Source organism: Balaenoptera borealis (assembly GCF_965194805.1).
Source record: "Balaenoptera borealis genome assembly, chromosome: 8".
NCBI lineage: Eukaryota > Metazoa > Chordata > Mammalia > Artiodactyla > Balaenopteridae > Balaenoptera > Balaenoptera borealis.
In genome coordinates, this window is record NC_138865.1 from 27,599,323 (window position 1) to 27,615,876 (window position 16,554).

The window sequence follows — 16,554 nt, forward strand, 5'->3', positions numbered from 1 at the left end:
GGCCTGTAATTTTCTTTTTTTGTGACTTCTTTGTCAGGTTTTGGTATCAGGGTGATGGTGGCCTCGTAGAATGAGTTTGGGAGTATTCCTCCCTCTGCTATATTTTGGAAGAGTTTGAGAAGGATAGGTGTTAGCTCTTCTCTAAATGTTTGATAGAATTCACCTGTGAAGCCATCTGGTCCTGGGCTTTTGTTTGCTGGAAGATTTTTAATCACAAGTTTCACTTTCAGTGCTTGTGATTGGTCTGTTCATATTTTCTATTTCTTCCTGGTTCAGTCTTGGAAGGTTGTGCTTTTCTAATAATTTGTCTATTTCTTCCAGGTTGTCCGTTTTATTGGCATATAGTTGCTGGTAGTAGTTTCTTATGATCCTTTGTATTTCTGCAGTGTCAGTTGTTATTTCTCCTTTTTCATTTCCAATTCTATTGATTTGAGTCTTCTCCCGTTTTTTCTTGATGCATCTGGCCAATGGTTTATCACTTTTATCTTCTCACAGAATGAGCTATTAGTTTCATTGATCTTTGCTTTTGTGTCCTTCATTTCTTTTTTCATTTATTTCTGCTCTGATCTTTATGATTCTTTCCTTCTGCTAAGTTTGGGGGTTTTTTTGTTCTTCTTTCTCTAATTACGTGTAAGGTTAGGTTGTTTATTTGAGATTTTTCTTGTTTCTTGAGGTAGGATTGTATTGCTATAAACTTCCCTCTTAGAATTGCTTTTGCTGCATCCCATAGGTTTTGAGTCATCGTGTTTTCATTGTCATTTGTTTCTAGATATTTTTTTATTTACTCTTTGATTTCTTCAGTGATCTCTTGTTTATTTAGTAGCGTATTGTTTAGCCTCCATGTGTTTGTATTTTTTACAGTTTTTTTCTGTAACTGCTATCTAGTCTCATAGCATTGTGGGCTGCAAAGATACTTGATACGATTTTAGTTTTCTTAAATTTACCAAGGCTTGATTTGTGACTCAAGATATGATCTACCCTGGAGAATGTTCCATGAGCACTTGAGAAGAAAGTGTGTTCTGTTGTTTCTGGATGGAACGTCCTATAAATATCAATTAAGTCCATCTTGTTTAATGTGTCATTTAAAGCTTGTGTTTCCTTATTTATTTTCATTTTGGATGATCTGTTAATTGGTGAAAGTGGGGTGTTAAAGTCCCCACTATTATTGTGTTACTGTCGATTTGCTGTTAGCATTTGCCTTATGTATTGAGGTGCTCCTAAGTTGGGTGCATAAATATTTTCAATTGTTATATCTTCTTGGATTGATCCCTTGATCATTATGTAGTATCCTTCTTTCTCTCTTGTAATAGTCTTTATTTTAAACTCTATCTTGTCTGATATGAGAAATGCTACTCCAGCTTTCTTTTGATTTCCCTTTGCATGGAATATCTTTTTCCATCCCCTCACTTTCATTCTGTGTGTGTCCCTAGCTCTGAAGTGGGTCTCTTGTACACAGCATATATACAGGTCTTGTTTTTGTATCCATTCAGCCAGTCTGTGTCTTTTGGTTGGAGCATTGAATCCATTTACTTTTAAGGTAATTATCAATATATATGTTCCTATTGCCATTTTCTTAATTGTTTTGGGTTTGTTTTGTAGGTCTTTTCCTTCTCTTGTGTTTCCTGCGTAGAGAAGTTCCTTTAGCGTTTGTTGAAGCTCATTTGTTGCTGCTGAATTCTCTTAACTTTTGCCTGTCTGTAAAGGTTTTAATTTCCCTGTCAAACCTGAATGAGATCCTTGCTGGGTAGAGTAATCTTGGTTGTAGGTATTTCCCTTTCATCACTTTAAATATGTCCTACCACTCCCTTCTGGCTTGCAGAGTTTCTGCTGAAAGATCAGCTGTTAACCTTATGGGGATTCCCTTGTATGTTATTTATTGCTTTTTCCTTGCTGCTCTTAATATTTTTTCTTTGTATTTGATTTTTGATAGTTTGATTAATATGTATCTTGGCATGTTTCTCTTTGGATTTATCCTGTATGGAACTCTGCGCTTCCTGGACCTGATTGACTATATCCTTTCCCATGTTAGGGAAGTTTTCAACTATAATCTCTTCAAATATTTTCTCAGACCCTTTCTTTTTCTCAGCTTCTCCTGGGACCCCTATAATTCGAATGTTGGTGCATTTAATGTCCCAGAGGTCTCTGAGACTGTCTTCAATTCTTTTTATTCGTTTTCTTCATTCTGCTCTATGGCAGTTATTTCCACTATTTTATCTTCCAGATCATTTATCCATTCTTCTGCCTCAGTTATTCTGCTATTGATTCCTTCTACAGTATTTTTTAAAATTTAATTAATTAATTAACTTATTTATTTATTTATTTTTAAACATCTTTATTGGAGTATAATTGCTTTACAATGGTGTGTTAGTTTCTGCTTTATAACAAAGTGAATCAGTTATACATATACATATGTTCCTATATCTCTTCCCTCTTGCATCTCCCTCCCTCCCACCCTCCCTATCCCACTGCTCTAGGTGGTCACAAAGCACCGAGCTGATCTCCCTGTGCTATGCGGTTGCTTCCCACTAGCTATCTATTTTACATTTGGTAGTGTATATATGTCTATGCCACTCTCTCACCCTGTCACATCTTACCCCTCCCCCTCCCCATATCCTCAAGTCCATTCTCTAGTAGGTCTGTGTCTTTATTCCCATCTTGCCACTAGGTTCTTCATGACCTTTATTTTCCCTTAGATTCCATATATATGTGTTAGCATACTGTATTTGTTTTTCTCTTTCTGACTTACTTCACTCTGTATAACAGACTCTAACTCCATCCACCTCACTACAGATACCTCCATTTCATTTCTTTTTATGGCTGAGTAATATTCCATTGTATATATATGCCACATCTTCTTTATCCATTCATCCGATGATGGACACTTAGGTTGCTTCCATGTCCTGGCTATTGTAAATAGAGCTGCAATGAACATTTTGGTACATGACTCCTTTTGAATTATGGTTTTCTCAGGGTATATGCCCAGTAGTGGGATTGCTGGGTCATATGGTAGTTCTATTTTTAGTTTAATAAGGGGCGTCCATACTGTTCTCCATAGTGGCTGTATCAATTTACATTCCCGCCAGCAGTGCAAGAGGGTTCCCTTTTCTCCACACCCTCTCCAGCATTTATTGTTTGTAGATTTTTTGATGATGGCCATTCTGACCAGTGTGAGATATGTCATTGTAGTTTTGATTTGCATTTCTCTAATGATTAGTGATGTTGAGCAGTCTTTCATGTGTTTGTTGGCAATCTGTATATCTTCTTTGGAGAAATGTCTATTTAGGTCTTCTGCCCATTTTTGGATTGGGTTGTTTCTTTTTTTGAAATTGAGCTGCATGAGCTGCTTGTAAATTTTTGAGATTAATCCGTCAGTTGCTTCATTTGCCAATATTTTCTCCCATTCTGAGGGTTGTCTTGTCGTCTTGTTTATGGTTTCCTTTGCTGTGCATAAGCTTTTAAGTGTCATTAGGTCCCATTTGTTTATTATTGTTTTTATTTCCATTTCTGTAGGAGGTGGGTCAAAAAGCATCTTGCTGTGATTTATGTCATGGAGTGTTCTGCCTATGTTTTCCTCTAAGAGTTTAATAATGTCTGGCCTTACATTTAGGTCTTTAATCCATTTCGAGTTTATTTTTGTGTATGTTGTTAAAGAATGTTCTAATTTCATTCTTTTACATGTAGCTGTCCAGTTTTCCCAGCACCACTTATTGAAGAGGCTGTCTTTTCTCCACTCTATATTCTTGCCTCCTTTATCAAAGATACGGTGACCATATGTGCATGGGTTTATCTCTGGGCTTTCTCTCCTGTTCCATTGATCTGTATTTCTGTTTTTGTGCCAGTACCATACTGTCTTGATTACTTTAGCTTTGTAGTATAGTCTGAAGTCAGGGAGCCTGAATCCTCCCACTCGTTTTTCTTTCTAAAGATTGCTTTGGCTCTTCGGGGTCTTTTGTGTTTCCATACAAATTGTGAAATTTTTTGTTCTAGTTCTGTGAAAAATGCCACTGGTAGCTTGATAGGGATTGCATTGAATCTGTAGATTGCTTTGGGTAGTAGAGTCATTTTCACAATGTTGATTCTTCCAATCCCAGAACATGGTATATCTCTCCATCTGTTTGTATCATCTTTAATTTCTTTCATCAGTGTCTTATAATTTCCTGCATACAGGTCTTTTGTCTCCTTAGGTAGGTTTATTCCGAGATATTTTACTCTTTTTGTTCCAGTGGTAAATGGGAGTGTTTCTTTAATTTCACTTTCATATTTTTCATCATTAGTGTATAGGAATGCAAGAGATTTCTGTGCATTAATTTTATATCCTGCTACTTTACCAAATTCATTGATTAGCTCTAGTAGTTTTCTGGTAGCATGTTTAGGATTCTCTGTGTATAGTATCATGTCATCTGCAAACAATGACAGCTTTACTTCTTCTTTTCCGACTTGGATTCCTTTTATTTCTTTTTCTTCTCTGATTGCTGTGGCTAAAACTTCCAAAACTATGTTGAATAATAGTGGTGAGAGTGGGCAACCTTGTTTTGTTCCTGATCTTAGTGGAAATGGTTTCAGTTTTTCACCATTGAGGACGATGTTGGCTGTGGGTTTGACATATATAGCTTTTCTTAATGTTGAGGTAAGTTCCCTCTATGCCTACTTTCTGGAGGGTTTTTATCATAAATGGGTGTTGAATTTTGTTGAAAGCTTTCTTTGCTTCTTTTGAGATGATCATATGGTTTTTCTCCTTGAATTTGTTAATATGGTTTATCACATTGATTGATTTGCGTATATTGAAGAATCCTTGCATTCCTGGGATAAACCCCACTTGATCATGGTGTATGATGCCTTTAATGTGCTCTTGGATTCTGTTTGCTAGCATTTTGTTGAGGGTTTTTGCCTCTATGTTCATCAGTGATATAGGCCTGTAGTTTTCTTTCTTTGTGACATCTTTGGTTTTGGTATCAGGGTGATGGTGGCCTTGCAGAATGAGTTTGGGAGTGTTCCTCCCTCTGCTATATTTTGGAAGAGTTTGATAAGGATAGATGTTAGCTCTTCTCTAAATGTTTGATAGAATTCACCTGTGAAGCCATCTGGTCCTGGGCTTTTGTTTGTTGGAAGATTTTAAATCACAGTTTCACTTTCAATGCTTGTGATTGGTCTGTTCATATTTTCTATTTCTTCCTGGTTCAGTCTCAGAAAGTTGTGCTTTTCTAAGAATTTGTGCATTTCTTCCAGGTTGTCCGTTTTTTGGCATATAGTTGCTGGTAGTAGTCTCTCATGATCCTTTGTATTTCTGCAGTGTCAGTTGTTACTTCTCCATTTTCATTTCTAGTTCTATTGATTTGAGTCTTCTACCTTTTTTTCTTGATGAGTGTGGCTAAAGGTTTAACAATTTTGTTTATCTTCTCAAAGAACCAGCTTTTAGTTTTATTGATCTTTGCTATCGTTTCCTTCATTTCTTTTTCATTTATTTCTGATCTGATCTTCATGATTTCTTTCCTTCTGCTAACTTTGGGGTAGTTTTGTTCTTCTTTCTCTAATTGCTTTAGGTGTAAGGTTAGGTTGTTTATTTGAGATGTTTCTTGTTTCTTAAGGTAGGATTGTATTGCTATAAAATTCCCTCTTACAACTGCTTTTGCTGCATCCCATAGGATTTGGGTTGTCGTGTTTGTCATTTGTTTCTAGGTAGTTTTTGATTTCCTCTTTGATTTCTTCAGTGATCTCTTGGTTATTACACAGTGTATTGTTTAGCCTCCATGTGTTTGTATTTTTTACGGATTTTTTCCTGGAATTGATATCTAGTCTCATAGTGATGTGGTCAGAAAAGATACTTGATATGATTTTAGTTTTTCTAAATTTACCAAGTCTTGATTTGTGACCCAAGATATGATCTATCCTGGAGACTGTTCCATGAGCACTTGAGAAGAAACTGTATTGTGTTGTTTTTGGATGGAATGTCATATAAATAGCAATTAAGTCCATCTTGTTTATTGTATCATTTAAAGCTGTGTTTCCTTATTTATTTTCATTTTGGATGATCTGTCCATTGGTGAATGTGGGGTGTTAAAGTCCACTACTATGATTGTATTACTGTTGATTTACCCTTTTATGGCTGTTAGTATTTGCCTTATGTATTGACGTGCTTCTATGTTGGGTGCATAAATATTTACAATTGTTATATCTTCTTCTTGGATTGATCCCTTGATCATTATGTAGTGTCCTTCTTTGTCTCTTGTAATAGTCTTTGTTTTAAAGTCTATGTTGTCTGTTATGAGAATTGCTACTCCAGCTTTCTTTTGATTTCCATTTGCATGGAATATCTTTTTCTTTCCCCTCACTTTCAGTCTGTATGGGTCTGTAGGCGTGAAGTGGGTCTCTTGTAGACAGCACATATACGGGTCTTCTTTTTGTATCCATTCAGCCAGTCTATGTCTTTTGGTTGGAGTATTTAATCCATTTACGTTTATGGTAATTATCAATATGTATGTTCCTATTACCATTTTCTTAATTGTTTTGGGTTTGTTATTGTAGGTCTTTTCCTTCTCTTGTGTTTCCTGCCTGGAGAAGTTCCTTTAGCATTTGTTGTAAAGCTAGTTTGGTGGTGCTGAATTCTCTTAGCTTTTGCTTGTCTGTAAAGGTTTTAATTTCTCCATCAAATCTGAATGAGATCCTTGCTGGGTAGAGTAATCTTTGTTGTAGGTTTTTCCCTTTCATCACTTTAAATATGTCTTGCTATACTCCCTTCTGGCTTGCAGAGTTTCTGCTGAAAGATCAGCTCTTAACCTTATGGGGATTCCCTTGTGTGTTATTTGTTGTTTTTCCCTTGCTGCTTTTAATATTTGTTCTTTGTATTTAATTTCTGATAGTTTGATTAATATGTGTCTTGGCGTGTTTCTCCTTGGATTTATCCTGTATGGGACTCTCTGTGCTTCCTGGATTTGATTAACTCTTTCCTTTCCCATATTAGGCAAGTTTTCAACTATAATCTCTTCAAATATTTTCTCAGTCCCTTTCTTTTTCTCTTCGTCTTCTAGGACCCCTATAATTCGAATGTTGGTGCGTTTAGTGTTGTCCCAGAGGTCTCTGCGACTGTCCTCAATTCTTTTCTTTTTTTTTTTTTCTTTATTCTGCTCTGCAGTAGTTATTTCCACTATTTTATCTTCTAGGTCACTTTTCTGTTCTTCTCCCTCAGTTTTTCTGCTATTGATCCCTTGTAGAGAATTTTTAATTTCATTTATTGTGTTGTTCATCACAGTTTGTTTGCTCTTTAGTTCTTTTAGGTCCTTGTTAAACGTTTCTTGTCTTTTCTCCATTCTATTTCCAAGATTTTGGATCATCTTTACTATCATTATTCTGAATTATTTTTCAGGTAGGCTGCCTATTTCCTCTTTATTTGTTAGGTCTGGTGGTTTTTTACCTTGCTCCTTCATCTGCTGTGTGTTTTTCTGTCTTCTCATTTTGCTTAACTTACTGTTTTTGCGGTCTCCTTTTTGCAGGCTGCAGGTTCGTAGTTCCTGTTGTTTTTGGTGTCTGCCCCCAGTGGCTACGGTTGGTTCAGTGGGCTGGGTAGGCCTCCTGGTGGAGGTGACTGTTGCCTGTGTTCTGGTGGGTGAGGCTGGATCTTGTCTTTCTGGTGGGCAGGTCCATGTCTGGTGGTGTGTTTTGGGGTGTCTGTGGCCTTTTTATAATTTTAGGCAGCCTCTCTGCTAATGGGTGGGGTTGTGTTCCTGTCTTGCTAGTTGTTTGGCATAGGGTGTCCAGCACTGTAGCTTGCTGGTCGTTGAGTGGAGCTGGGCCTTGGCATTGAGATGGTGATCTCTGGGAGATTTTCGCCGTTTGATATTACATGGAGCTGGGAGGTCTCTTGTGGACCAATATCCTGAACTTGGCTCTCCCACCTCAGAGGCACAGCCCTGACGCCTGGCTGGAGCACCAAGAGCCTGTCATCCACACATCTCAGAATCAAAGGGAGAAAAGAAAAGAAAGAAAGAAAGAAGAAGATAAAATAAAATAAAATAAAGTAAAATAAAATAAAGTTATTAAAATAAAAATTAAAAAATAATTATTAAAAATATTTTAAAAGTAATTAAAACAAACAGAAAGAAAGAAGAGAGCAACCAAACCAAAAACCAAATCCACCAATGATAACAAGCACTAAAACTATACTAAAAAAACCCAAAAAACTGACAGACAGAACCCTAGGACAAATGGTAAAAGCAGAGCTATACAGACAAAATCACACACAGAATCATACACATTCACACTCACAAAAAGAGAAAAAGGGAAATATATATATATATCGTTGCTCCCAAAGTCCACCTCCTCAATTTGGGATGATTCATTGTCTATTCAGTTATTCCACAGATGTAGGGTACATCTAGTTGACTGTGGAGATTTAATCCACTGCTCCTGAGGCTGCTTTGAGAGATTTCCCTTTCTCTTCTTTGTTCCCACAGCTCCTGGGATTCATCTTTGGATTTGGCCCCACCTCTGCACGTAGGTCACCTGAGGGTGTCTGTTCTTTGCTCAGATAGGACGGGGTTAAAGGAGCAGCTGATTCAGGGGCTCTGGCTCACTCAGGCCAGAGGAGGGAGGGGTACGGAATGCAGGGCGAGCCTGTGGCAGCAGAGCCCAGCATAACATTGCAACAGCCTCAGGCACGCCGTGTGTTCTCCCTGGGAAGTTGTCCCTGGATCACGGCACCCTGGCAGTGGCGGGCTGCACAGTCTCTGGGAGGGGAGGTGTGGATAACGACCTGTGCTTGCACACAGGCTTCTTGGTGGTGGCAGCAGCAGCCTTAGCATCTCATGCCCGTCTTTGGGGTCTGCACTGATAGCCACAGCTCACACCCATCTCTGGAGCTCCTTTAAGTGGCCCTCTCCTCGCGCACCAGGAAACAAAGAGGCTAGAAAAGTCTCTTGCCTCTTCGGCAGTTCCAGACTTTTTTGCGGACTACCTTACAGCTAGCTGTGGTGCACTTGCCCCCTTCAGGTTGTGTTCACCCAACCAACCCCAGTCCTCTCCCTGGGGTCTGAGCTCCGAAGCCCGAGCCTCAGCTCCCAGCCCCCACCCGCCCCAGCAGGCGAGCAAACAACCTCTTGGGCTGGTGAGTGCTGGTCGGCACCGATCCTCTGTGTGGGAATCTCTACGCTTTTCCCTCTGTACCCCTGTTGCTGCGCTCTCCTCTGTGGCTCTGAAGCCTCCCCCATCCACCACCCGCAGTCTCCACCCGTGAAGGGGCTTCTAGTGTGTGGAAACATTTCCTCCTTCCCAGCTCCCTCCCACTGGTGCAGGTCCCGTCCCTATTCTTTTGTCTCTGTTTTTTCTTTTTTCTTTTGCCCTATCCTGGTACGTGGGGAGTTCTTGCCTTTTGGGAGGTCTGAGGTCTTCTGCCAGCGTTCAGTAGGTGTTCTGTAGGAGTTGTTCCACATGTAGATGTATTTCTGATGTATTTGTGGGGAGGAAGGTGATCTCCACGTCTTACTCTTCCACCATCTTGAAGCTCCCCCCTAGCATTTTGACTAGAGATTTTGGGGGGGCTTTTTTTTTTTTTTTTTTGTCTGCACCCTGTGGCATTCCTGGATTGTTGGCTTCTTCAGCTCTAAGTCTAGGATATACAAGGCAAAAAGAAAACCCAAAGAACTGACCACCATTTTGTTCCTTGGGTCCTGTGATATTGTGATTTATAATGAACATATATTTAGTCTTTGTCCCTATTTCTGGCACAGAGCTCCTAAAATCCTTGTAATTTCCTGAAATGAAAGATAAAGGTGTCTCTTGTTATGTTAATAAGGTGACTTTTGGACAATGACTAATGATGAGGACTGATTGCCAGGAGAACCAACCATGTTATTAGAGGGTTGGAATTTTCAGTCCCACCCCCACCCCCCCCAACTTCCAGGGAGTGGAGAGGGGCTGGAGATTGAGTTCAATCACCAGTGGCCAGTGATTTAATCAATCATGCCCATGTAATGAGGCCTCCATAAAAGCCCAAAGGGCCAGGTTCAGAGAGCTTCTGGGATGGTGAACACTCAGAGATGTGGGGAGAGTGGCACACCTAGAGAGGGCATGGAAGCTCCTCATTTGTCCCCCATACCTTGCCCTATGCATCTCTTCCATCTGGCTGTTCCTGAATTATATCCTTTTATAATAACCTGGTAATCCAATAAATAAAATGTTTCTCTTGAGTTCTGTGAGCAGCTCTAGCAAATTTATCAAACCCAAGGAAGGGGTCATTGGAATCTATATCCTATCAGAAGCCCAGGTGACAACTTGGACTTGAGATTGGCATCTGAAGTGAAGGGATCAGTCTTGTGGATCTGAGCCATTAACATGTGGAATCTAATGCTATCTCCAGGTAAACAGTGTCAGAATTGAGTTGAATTGTAGGACACCCAGCTGGTGTCCAAGAATTGCATGATGGGGGACTTCCCTGGTGGCCCAGTGGTTACGAATCCGCCTGCCATGCAGGGGACACGGGTTCAAGCCCTGGTCCGGGAAGATCCCACATGCCACAGAGCAACTGAACCCGTGCGCCACAACTGCTAAGCCTGCGTTCTGGAGCTCGCAAGCCACAACTACTGAGCCCACATGCTGCAACTACTGAAGCCTGTGCGCCTAGAGCCCATACTCCGCAACAAGAGAAGCCACCGCAATGAGAAGCCTGCGCACTGCAATGAAGAGTAGCCCCCGTTGCACAACTAGAGAAAGCCGGCACGCAGCAATGAAGACCCAACGCAGCACAAAATTAATTAATTAATTAATTAATTAATTACCAAAAAAAAAGAAGAATTGCATGATGGTGTGGGGAAACCCCACCTCCCACACACTGAAAGTAAGTGCAGACCCTTAGGTCCCAAGAACCGTTGCCTTTCTGCCTTCTTCTCTCCACATTTCAGAGCCTTCTTATGTTTGATTTATTTGTAATTTCCAGGGAATTATTTGTACTTAGAGGAATGAACAGGGAAAAAGTACATCTACTCCATCTTTCCAGAAAAATAGAATTGTTCTGAGAATTATGTGAGGCAGTGATCCTCAACTAGAGGTGATAATGCCCCCCAGGGAAGGGAGCATTTGGCAAAGTCTGGAGACTTTTTTGATTGTCACAACTGGTTGGTGGGAGTGCTGCTCACATCTAAGTGAGTAGAGGCTAGGGATGCTGCTAAACATCCTACAGTGCACAGGATGGCTCCCCACAACAAAGAATTATCTGGCCCCAAATATTAATAGTGCCAAGGTTGAGAAGCCCTGCTGTGACTTTGTGAAAGGACATTATGAACTACTAGACACCATTTATCATTACCATCATGAGAGAAAAACATGTTTATGTGCATTTGAGCAAGCTGCCTCCACAGATCAAAGGTTTTTTCCCTGTTGTTTTACATCAGTATATGACAAGAATCTGGACATTTAAAGCTTCTACACTATAGGCTAAGAGATTTTAAGCTTCTATACTGTAAGCAGAGAGCACCAAGCACAGCACACTGCACACACTAGGCAGTTTATAAATGCCTACTATCCAGCACACAACAGAACTTTTCAATCTAGAGAGTTCTGTGGATCTTCCAAAGAGCAGACCTTAAGGAGAATAAGAAGATGACATTAATATAAGCTTCCAAGCAGGTACGTGAAAAAAAAAATATTCTAAATACAGGTATCAGGCATCAGCAACATTTTCCAGGTGCTGATCTGGCCTGAGGAGGATTCAAAGGAAAGAAAGATCCAGGTGGCAGATGCCAAACTACTAATGAACCTCAGGGTTCCATTTTAAATGCCCCTGTCTCCCAACTCCAAATGTTGTTCCTAATAACCTTAATAATCTCTTTACACTATCAAGGATAAGTATCAAGGGGTCTGTGGAGGGCTGTAAAAGCAGATAAGAGTAGAAGATAATGGGGTGAAGTTGGGAGTATAGAAATCATATCACAAATTTGTAGCATAGGCAAGAGAAGTGGAAATGTCAGTGCCTGACAAAACCAAAAAACTGCAAATCAGGGTTAGGCAGCCGCCTTGGGAACACAACTCAGATGGGTGAGGATGGATGGATGGATGGGACAGTTTATCCAGCCTAGACCTGACTCTACTGATATTAAACCAAAAATACTCAATTAACTTCTCAGATATCTTCATTTTCTTGCATAACATATTAAGGACTTATTACTTACCAAAACCTTTCTTCCTTTCTTGAGCTGGTAAGTATCAATTTATGTCTTCTATATTTCAGGAAGTACCCCCACATTCTAAAGTACTAGTGTTAACTAGTCTGTTTGCCTTACGTGTACACACACACAGGGAGACAGCCCAGTCCACTGGCTTTGGAGTACCTGGGTTTAAATTTATGGGTTCAAATTCAGCTCCTTGCCAGGTATCTGACCAAAGGTAGTTATTTATAACTCTCTCAGTGCTTGATTGCCCTCTTTTTTTTTTTTTTTTTTGGCTACACCGTGTGGCTTACAGAAACTTAATTCCCCAACCAGGGATTGAACCCTGGTGCCACGGCGATGAAAGCACCGAGTCCTAACGCCTGGACTGCCAGGGAATTCCCGCTTACCATCATTTTCTAATAGCAAGAATACTGTAAGGAATAAATGAAAAATGTCTGCTAAAGTTTCTACCACAGTGCCTAGCATTTTGATCCATGAAGGATAACTGTTGGTATAATAATATTTATATTATATATAATGTATTAATATAAAATATTATTATTGGCCTTCCACACCCTTCTCAATCTCTTCAACTGACAAGCACTCACCTAACCACTCTGTCTTTATCCATTCCTGTTGGCATATGTTCTAGCTTCCACTTCTGTGCCAATGAGATCTACATTCAGAATTCCAAGTCTGAAGTATCCTGGCTTTATACCTGTGTAAGATAATCTTTATTTGGTTTCTATATCAGTCAACAATTGCCACACTAATCCTGTATAATGAAACACCCCAAAACTCAGTAGCTTAACAGAACCATCATTTATTCTCATTCTTAAGTCGATAGGTTGGCTGGGAGTCAGCTGGTCCAGGCTCAACTGGATCCAACTGCAAATTACATATAGGTCTTTTCCATGTGTCTCTCTCATCCTCCCTAGACCACAGGGCTACCCAGGACAAGTTCTTATCATAGTGATGACAGAAGCTTCTGGAGGGGCAGTAGAAACACGTGACTGTTAAGCTTAGTCTCAGGGCTGGTACACTGTCACTTGTGCCTACCTCATTGGCAAGAGCAAGTCATATGACCATGCCCAACATCAGTGGGGCAGGGAAATAGACTGTACCTTCAGTGGAAGCATATGGAAAGTCACACAGCAAAGAGAAGAGATATGGAGAGGGTTGAAGAATTGGCAACAATAATGCAATTGAGCGTAGTTTCCTATACTCCTTTTGCTGATCCTCAATTTTTGTTGGCCCATTATGTGCCTCAGCCTCACACTTCAGAGCCCAGGCTTGAGTAACATTGTTTTCTTTCCTGCATCAGAGTGATTGGACAGAACCCATTGTTCATTTACCAAACAATAAACAAGGCATAATGGGGGAAACAATCATGAGTGAAGCCTGGTTCCTGCTCTCAAGGTATTCCCAGACTGGTGTAGAAGGTAGAACAAGAAAATAAATAATTCTACTAGAAAGTAGAATGTGGGGCGCACCCTAAAAGATAAATGCAATAAATTTACCATATGACCCCACAATTCCACTCCTAGGTATCTGTATGCAATAAATGAAAATACCCACACAAAAACCTGTACATGAACGTTTACAGTATTATTATTTATAAATGTCAATAAGTGAAAACAACACAAATGTTCATTAACTAATGAATGGACAAGGAAAATGTGGTATATTCATACAATGGAATATTATTTGGTAATTAAAAAGAATGATGTACTGGTACATGCTAAAGCATGGATGAATCTCAAAAACATTATGATAAGTGAAAGAAGCCAGACGCAGAAGACCCCACATATTGTACAACTGCATTTGTATGAAAAGTCTGGACATCAAATCAATTGAGACAGAAAGTAGATTAGTTGTTTTCAGGACCTGCAAGTGGGCAAGGGGATCTTGTTGGGGTTATGGAAATGTTCTAAAACTGAATTGTGGTAATGGCTGCACAATTTGTTATAGTTACTAAAATACATTGAATTGTATACTAAAAATGGGAAATTTCATGACATGTAAATAATACCTCAATAAAGTTGTTTTTAAAAAAAGGAAAAAATTGTGCAGCCAATGTACAGTGGCAACTATTAGATGTCTTAGGAAGTTAAATGTTACTACATATGTTGGTTTTTGTGATTTTTAAAAATGTTTAACTTGTGGTTTTCTAAATATTTCAATTTCGTACCTATTTCTGGATTCTTGAAAGAAGGACCCCAAATGATATATGCTTCAGATTTTAAAAACCCAGATTCATGACAATCTGATGGGTAATAACAGACATAAATGCTTTAAAAATTCAAGTTAAGATTTTGAATACTAAATTAAGATTTAACAATTCATTCAGTGACAGTGAAAGTTGAGAGAGAAGAACATTTTTATTTTCCCTGTACATATGTCACCAAAATGAATGGAGAGACATGGCATTAGATACACTAATACAAAGAAATAAAGCAGGAATGCTCTCTCACTCATGCTCTACCTGGCCAGGAGGGACTGTGCTCCAGGGATCCCCAGGTCCAGCCATGTGACAGAGGGGGCCCCAAACTTAGTGGTCTTGGATCCCTTTGGTCAGGATTCTTCACAAACGCTCTGTGTTGCCCAAAGTTGAGAAGAGACTGCAGAGAATGTATATTTGAGGCTGAAGTTTGACAGCCTATGTGAGCTGTGCTGTGACTGAGGAGAAATAAAAAGACAATTTAACATGGGGAGGGGAAAGGGTAAGCTGGGACGAAGTGAGAGAGTGGCATAGACTTATATATACTACCAAATGTAAAATAGATAGCTAGTAGGAAGCAGCCACATAGCACAGGGAGATCAACTCGGTGCTTTGTGACCACCTAGAAGGGTGGGATAGGGAGGGTGGGAGGGAGACGCAAGAGGGAGGAGATATGGGGATATATGTATATGTATAGCTGATTCAATTTGTTATAAAGCAGAAACTAACACACCATTGTAAAGCAATTAAACTCCAATAAAGATGTTTTTTAAAAAAAGACAATTTAATAAATGATGGCTGAAAATGTGCTTTTTAAAATTTAATAGTAGATATTTGTATATATTAGGTACCATTAAGTTAGGAATACTATATTCATTGGTTTGTTCATTCATTGCATTTATGTATAAAATTTATTTTAGCTAAAAACAAAAAACCTCCCACCCCCTGCCTCCAATTTGTTCTCTGTATCTATTAGCTTGATGTTTGGTGTGTGTGTCTGTGTGTGTGTGTGTGTGTGTGTGTGTGTTTGTGTTTCTATTTATTTTATAGTCTACATATAAGAGAGACCATACGGTATTTGTCTTTCTCTGTCTGACTTATTTCACCTAACATAATGCCCTTGAAGTCCATTCATGTTGTTGCAGATGGCAAGATTTCATTCTTTTTATGGCTGAAAAATTGAGATATATATAGATATAGATATATGTATATATTCATTCATCCATTAACGGCCACTAAAGTTGTTTCCATATCTTGGCCATTGTGAATAATGCTGCAATGAACATGGAGGTGCAGTTATCTGTTTGAATTACTGTTTTCATTTTCTTTAAATAAATACCCAGAAGTGGGATTGCTGGATCCTGTGATAGTTCTATTTTTAAATTTTTGTGTAACCTGTCTAGTATTATCTGTAGTGGCTAAACCTATTTACATTGCCACCAACCGTGCACAGGGATTCCCTTTGCTCCACATCCTCAAGGAAAATGCTTGTGCACTGTTGGTGGGAATGTAAATTTTTGCAGCCACTATGGAACAGCATGGAGTTTCCTCAAAAAATTAAAAATAGAAATACCATGTAATCCAGCAATTCCACTTCTGGGTATTTATCCTAAGAAAATTAAACACTAACTTGAAAAGATATCTACACCCCTGTGTTCATTGCAGCATTTATTTACAATAGCCAAAATGTGGAGAAAATCTACGTGTCTGCTGATAATGAGGGATAAAGAAAATGTGATATACACAATGGAAAATTATTCAGCCATAAAAAGAAAGAAATTCTGCCCTTTTTGACAACAAGGATGCACCCTAAGGGCATTATGTTAAGTGAAATAAGTCAGAGAAAGATACTGTATGATCTCACTTATACCTGGAATCTAAAAACAAACAAAAAAATGGAACTCATATATACAGAGAACAGATTGGTCGTTGCCAGTGGAGAAGGTGGGTGGGTGAAATGAGTGAAGGATGTCATAAGGTACAAAATTCCAGTTATAAAATAAATGTCATGTAGTGTACAGCATGGTAACTATAGTAAATAACACTTTATTGTATATTTGAAAGTCACTAAGAGAGTAGATCTTAAAATTTCTCATCACAAGAAAAAAATTTTTGTAGCTATGCGTGGTGACAGATGTTACCTAGACTTATTGGGTGATCATTTTGCAATATGTATAAATATCAAATCATTATGTTGTA